At 50.0% G+C, this 6,085-nt stretch overlaps 1 protein-coding gene across 1 annotated transcript in view; it reads left to right on the top strand.

Annotated features, from left to right (window-relative positions):
- Positions 1–1,124: 1,124 nt before the first annotated feature.
- Positions 1,125–6,085, top strand: part of BOC (BOC cell adhesion associated, oncogene regulated) — a 73,237-nt gene continuing 68,276 nt past the window's right edge. Inside the window, exons 1-2 of the mRNA XM_054577304.1 lie at positions 1,125–1,607; positions 5,846–5,936. The gene's annotated coding sequence lies outside the window, so the exon portion shown is untranslated. The remainder of the gene's footprint in view (positions 1,608–5,845; positions 5,937–6,085) is intronic.

The following is a 6,085-nucleotide window of genomic DNA, read 5'->3' as shown; positions in this document are numbered from 1 at the left end:
CACACAGTGGCTTCCTGACTCCCAGTGCAGCTGTTCTGCCACAGAAGAGAGGCAGACCGTCATTTACTCCACTGTTGGCACAAACTCCAGGTTCACCTCGAGCAGATACCTAAATCCTTCCGGGCCTTGATTTCCTCCGGGGTCGTATAAAGAGGTATGGACTGGATGTCCCTTCGCAATCTATGTTTCACACCTAAAGAATAAGAAGGGGACCCAACGTGCCATCAACTCAGCACACGTTTGACTTCTCAATACCTTGGAAAAGTGGTTTTTAAAATGTGGCCCTCGACCAGCAGCAGCAGCACCTGGGTGGTGACTAGAAATGAGAATTCCTGGGCCTCAGACCCTATTGAATTAGACACTCTGGGGGTGGAGCCCAGCAACCTGTGTTTTAATAACCCTACAGGGTGTTCTGATGCAGCTCAAGTTTGAGGAGCGCTATTCTGCATGTTTCCTGTCCAACGTTAAAGAGAGGGTTTCACACACACACATGCACAAAAGGAGGTAACCAACTTTTCTCTGGGGCCACTACCCCGTTTTCGCCCTCCCCCTCTCATCCTTTTCCTCGCTCCTCCATCCTGGGATGATGAATGGAGGTCAGGGCAGGGCGCTGTCAAAGAGGACGCGGCAACCCCCCGCCCCTCGCCCGACCCGAACGGTGGGTCTGGGGAGGTGGCCTTGGGGCTTCTCCAAGGCTGATTTCCTTATCATCCTCTCTACAGCCGCTACCCAACTTTTTTGGAAGGGGCGAGTTTAATGCCAAATTGGGTTTTACTGATTTTATTCAATGGTTTATTTGCAGATTGAAGGAGACTATTGAGAGGAGGGTGTCATAAAAAGGCTTGGGGAGAAGAGTCTGGGCGAGAGGAGCAAGGGGCGGAGGTGAAGCTAAAGAGAAAATGGGGGTTCAGGGGAAGCCCGTGGGTATGGGAGAAAGACGGAGGACATCCCATCATGGAAAAGAAAGAGAAGTTGGGGAAAAGTGCAAGACTAAGGCGCAAGAGAAAGAAAATAGGTGTCCCGAGAAAAACTGTGTTTGGGAGACGCTTTTTCCAGCTTCCTTTCCAAGACTTTTTCTTTGCTCTGTTTTGCTCCTCCCCCTCCTCCCCGCCTCCTCTGCCCCCTCTTCCTCCGCCTCGCGCGGTAATGGGAGGTTCCTAGGCAGGAGAAGCAAAAGAAGGAATTGTTTGCGAGTTCAGTCATCCAAAAAAGCTTCTTCCATATGGAGGGACCGGGTGCGCTGGGCGCGGCGTCCGCTGCCTCGTCCTCCTGCCGGCGCCGCCGCAGCGGCCCCAGCTTCCTGCCGCCGGGTCCCTGAGAGCGGCCCGCCGGTGTCAGCCGCCGCGCGCGCACACGCACACCCTCGCACAGACACACACGCTCACGCCCGCCGCAGCCGCACGCGCCCGCACGCGCCCTCTCTCCTGGCCGGCACCTTCTGGGTCCGGGGTCCTTTGTTGCTCCCGCTGCGGCCGTCTTCCGTTTCGGGTGTTCCTGGGTGTCACTGTGCGGGTTGTGCGTCGAGGCGGCGTGGGGCTGTGTGGCTCCCTCCGCGCCCACCACGCTGGCCCCCGGCTCTCCCTTCCCCGGAGCCGGCTGCACCAGAGGTGAGTCACGTTGCTGAAGTTGTTTTCTTTTCATAAAAAGTTGTGTTTATTTGTTGGTTTGGGGAGGAGAGGGGGCGGGAGGCGACCGCAGGCCGGCGACGCCAAGGAAACGCCAGCGGGTGGCTGATGGGGACGCGCGGGCGACAGGAGCCAGTCCGAGCGCTCGGCCCGCGGGTCTGGCGGGGGCGGCGGCCGAGGAGGGGCGCGCCGGCGCGGTGACCGAGGAATTGGGACGAGCAGGGCAGCGGAGTGCCTAGGGCGCCGCATCTTGTTCCCTGCGGGTGCGGTCTGGCCGGTGGCTCCCGGAAGCTCCAAGGGTGGAAAAAGCGCCGGGACAGCCTCCCAAACTTCCCCCGAAGGTTGACACCAGTGCTCTGACTCCCTGCGTCAGACCGTTGGGGAGAAGACCACAGCGCGATCGGCAAATAACACGGAAACACCCAACACCCGTTCGGTCTCTTTAGGGAGTAAGGGTTTATGGTATTGGCGTTTAAAACGGAAAACATTAAGGAGAGGGACCAAACGGACCGGGAACGAAATAGCCCCAGAAAAACATCCCTAGCTGGAGGGCTGGAAAGGACGAGGCTGAAGCAGGGTGCCCAGAAGTGTCCTTGGGATTGAGGCAGAGGTAAAAGGGAGTTTGTGCGCGCGCGCGCGCGTGTGTGTGTGTTCGCGCGCAGCGTGCTCCTGGGGTTGTGCTCCTGGAGTTTTTGTTAGTGTAACTGTGAGAAGGTGGGGCAGTGAACTACTGAACAAGTGGGAAGGGGCAAGGAACCCAGGAAGAATGTTCCACTGGGTTTTTGAAGGCCTTGCCAAGCTCTCGGTGTGCGCACGGTTAGTGTGCTCTTCCTGGTGATGGGAGAATTTTGAGGGGTGGCCGGCAGGCAGACCTGGAGGAGTTTAAGGAGCCCTGGGGATGTGTTTTATTTAGTTTTGTTTAGGGGTTGGGGGTGAGGACGGCAGTGGCAGGGTTACTTGAATGGTTGTTGTGTCCCTCCAGAGATGTGGCAGTAGAGCTAAGAATACCCAAACCGCACACCCGCAATCCTAAACAGGCACTTTCTGGGTGTGGTGGGGTGTTCTGCCCCTCCCCCATCCCTTCTCAGTCAGTTCAAATGGGTTCACATAAGTTTTTGACCCAGAGTTACCTCTTTGAGTGGACTAAGTGAAAAGTATATTTTGGTGTCAAGCCTTTGTGCCACCTTGAAATGCCCTGTACCCAGCTCACATTTGTCACCTAGTTCTTTGTTGCCCAGAACTTTGCAGACACTGGCCGTTGAACAGATGTCATTTTCAAAATTCTTGAATGCGTGTACATCTCTTGATTTTTTCCACAACTGGACCCTGAGCAGGCAGCCCAGCTCTGTGATTTTTTTTTTTTAATCCCTCTGTTTACAGCTAATAAATCAATCCCCATTTTCTCAAGGGCAGTGTGGACAATATTAAAACAGGTCTTGTTGGACTAAGGTGGGGGGTGGGGGAGAGGGAGCTCAGTTCATCTGGATGACCTGTTTTCTGAACTTTACTTAAAGTGACTCTGAGGCAAGAGCTTGGCCATTTTGAGGTGTGTAACAGGTTACCCAGGAACGTTTCTGAGGTCTTATAATTGGCACTTTTTAATGGTCTCGTAATTGAAACCCAGAAGGTTCCCATGGTAATCTCGAAGCACCTTGGGGTCAGTGGGACAGAGGCAGGGTAGGAACAGCAGTGGAGTTATGATTTTCCTGCCAGATGAGTTTTTGGAAAGAGGTAAAAGTAAAAGAAGAGTTGCCTCATTGTGCCACTTTGCTGACCCGACTGGTCCCCATTTATTACTCAGTTGGGCCCTTCAGGGGGCTAGAGGCTGTGCACACCTATGAAAACTGAGGACTGAGATCACAGGCACTGCCCCTTTTATCCCCTTTTAAGAGATCTCAGAGGAGTAACATCGTAAGAGACATTTTCTCAGGAGAAGTTGCCTAAACCACTTGGAGTTGACTTTACTTGGGAGAGGAGGTTGATAGAGGCCAGGATGGTTGGTTCCTTGACCACATCTGGGAGGGGACAGAGAGGACCCAACTTAGCTGTTGATTGGTTGGACAGCTTGTGATAAGAGGATGACTTATGTACCTCTCCATCCTACAAATGGGTCCAGGTATTTTCTTTACTTTGAAGTGCTCTTTTAAGTGTTTGGGCTCCCGGCTCTCTTTAGCAACTTATCTGTGGTTTCCATTCCCTACACAGAAGTAGATTCTATTCATGAAGTAATTTAGTTGTGTTCCCCAGGGAACCCCAGGGTTTAAGCAAGGAGAGCGAGAAGTGAGGCTGGTAATCACAGTATTTCCAAGGCCTCTGGGGGATCTGGGTTCAGATTTCAGTGAAGACACTGATATGATTAATGAATAGGAACTTTTCTCTCTCTTTCAAACAAGTGAGAGGAAACCAAAGAAGACCCAAGTGCAAAAGGTAGTTACTCTCCAGTACTTCTTGGCCTCTGAATAAGAAATTATTAACCTGGCACTAAAGTATATGTGCATTTGGAGTTGCAAACTCCAAACTTCTTTGTTGTCTGGAAAAATGAGAGAGAGGGGAAGAAAATGGAAATTGAAGAGGGAGAGGAAAAAGTGATTTGTTAGATTTTTTAAAACCTATTTACTTTAATATATGGAACTCCTTGTCATCGCCATACTTCAATACAGCAGACATTTATAGCACACTAGACGGAGGGCTGGGAGCGTCTTGTGCCAGGAGGATAACCTTTCTTAGACCAAGGGTGGTTCTCTGAACTACCTCCCCCTCCCAGTTTTAATTTATTGAACTAGCATCCTCTACTGGTAAACTGTTTTTTGAAAATTACCCACAATCCCACACTATAACACAACTTGTTTTTCTTCATCCATGTGCATACATACTTCTCACATAGTTATGATAAAATTATGGACTCTTTTGTAGTCAGACAGCCCTGAAGTGTCTCTTATGTTTTTGACCGAAGACACACAGAAAACAGATATGGCGGAAACAGCCCGAAGTCTAGGAGTGCTCCCACATGAAGCCTTCACATGTAACATTTTCATCATTTATGAGGCCGGATCAAATATTTGGGGCCAGGGGCCAGGGTGTTTGTTTTTAATCTAGAAATCCATGTTTGCTAATAGCTTTCTTAAATTTGGCTTTTGCCTCCCTGGAGCCCTCAAGGCTGGTAATGGGCAGAGAACGGGAGAAGGAATGCAGGAAGCAAGGCTTAAGGATCCACCTCAAGTGGCACTGCCCTGAGGATGAGGAGAGTTAGGTTGGGCCCTGGCTCTGCATGTGGACTTCACTCAACGCTGGTTGAAACCACTGAGCTAATGGATTCCTACATCTCCACTGCCACTAGGTTAGACTTCCTCCCCAAGCTTATCCAGTCTTTCCTGTCCTTCCTTTTATTTTTCCACCATCCGCATCATCTTTCTTGTCTTGCTACCCACTGTCTACCTATCACACTCCCCCCCATGCTTCATCAGTCCTACAAACAAGTCACTACCCAGCTTTAAAACAGTCTAAGTTTACATTTCAAATTTCTTAGCTCTCTTATATGTGGCTCCATCCCACTTCATGCTAATACTACCTCCCTAGGGAGCATTCTGCTCCAGCTTGACCCATCTAGTAGCTGACAGTTGACTTTTGCTGGGTGTATTTCTCGCTTGCTGCCATACCACCCAAAAGCCCTTCTTGTAAGCCCACCTTACTTTCTATGAAGCCAGCTGATAATGGGTTCTAGAGAAATCGTTGGTGAATGTTGATGGAAATGGGCTGCCGGATACACAGGTAATGGTTTTGTAACGTAATCATTGTCCGTCATCCATTTTTTTAAACTTTCACCTGAGGACATGCTTATTGATTTAAGTGAGAAGGACTGATTGGTTGCCCCTCACATGCATCCTCCCTGGGGACCGAACTGGCTACCCAGAATGTGTCCTGACCAGAAATCGAACCCGTGACCCTTCGGTTTATGGGACAATGCTCCGACCAACTGAGCCACACCAGCCAGGGCATCCTTCATCCATTTTCCACTTCATTTCTAGCAAGGAGCCAGGTAACTGGAGATTTAAGGAAGCCTCTGATTGGAGAAAAACTGCTTTTTCTGTTTCCTTTTTATAAAATGGATTAATAAGGAATTATTATGGTTTGTAGCAATGCATCTTATAAAAAGCAAATACTTCAAAAGTGTTTGTTTATTTGGTTGTTCAAAAGATGAGACACTTCTTTTTTTTCCTCAGTCCCAGCACAAGCTTCCTGGAACCCATGACCCATGAAGTCTTGTCAACACTCACACCGTCCGAAGGAGCAGCAATGAAGTAGAAGCAGCAGGTGAGGTTTTTGCCCGCAGTACAATATCTCTGGCCTGCTGGGTTTGTCGCTTTTCATGTTTTGTGTTGCCACTTGAAGAAAGAATGTTTCTCATCATTTTGTATTGGAAGGGTCCAGCTAGAGTGGAATGTGGACTAAACACAGTGGCT

Source organism: Pteronotus mesoamericanus, unplaced genomic scaffold, assembly GCF_021234165.1.
Source record: "Pteronotus mesoamericanus isolate MK-2021 breed Mesoamerican mustached bat unplaced genomic scaffold, CSHL_Meso_final contig_42, whole genome shotgun sequence".
Lineage (NCBI taxonomy): Eukaryota > Metazoa > Chordata > Mammalia > Chiroptera > Mormoopidae > Pteronotus > Pteronotus mesoamericanus.
Note: the sequence above shows the minus strand (reverse complement) of the source record. Positions and strands in the feature narration are given on the sequence as shown.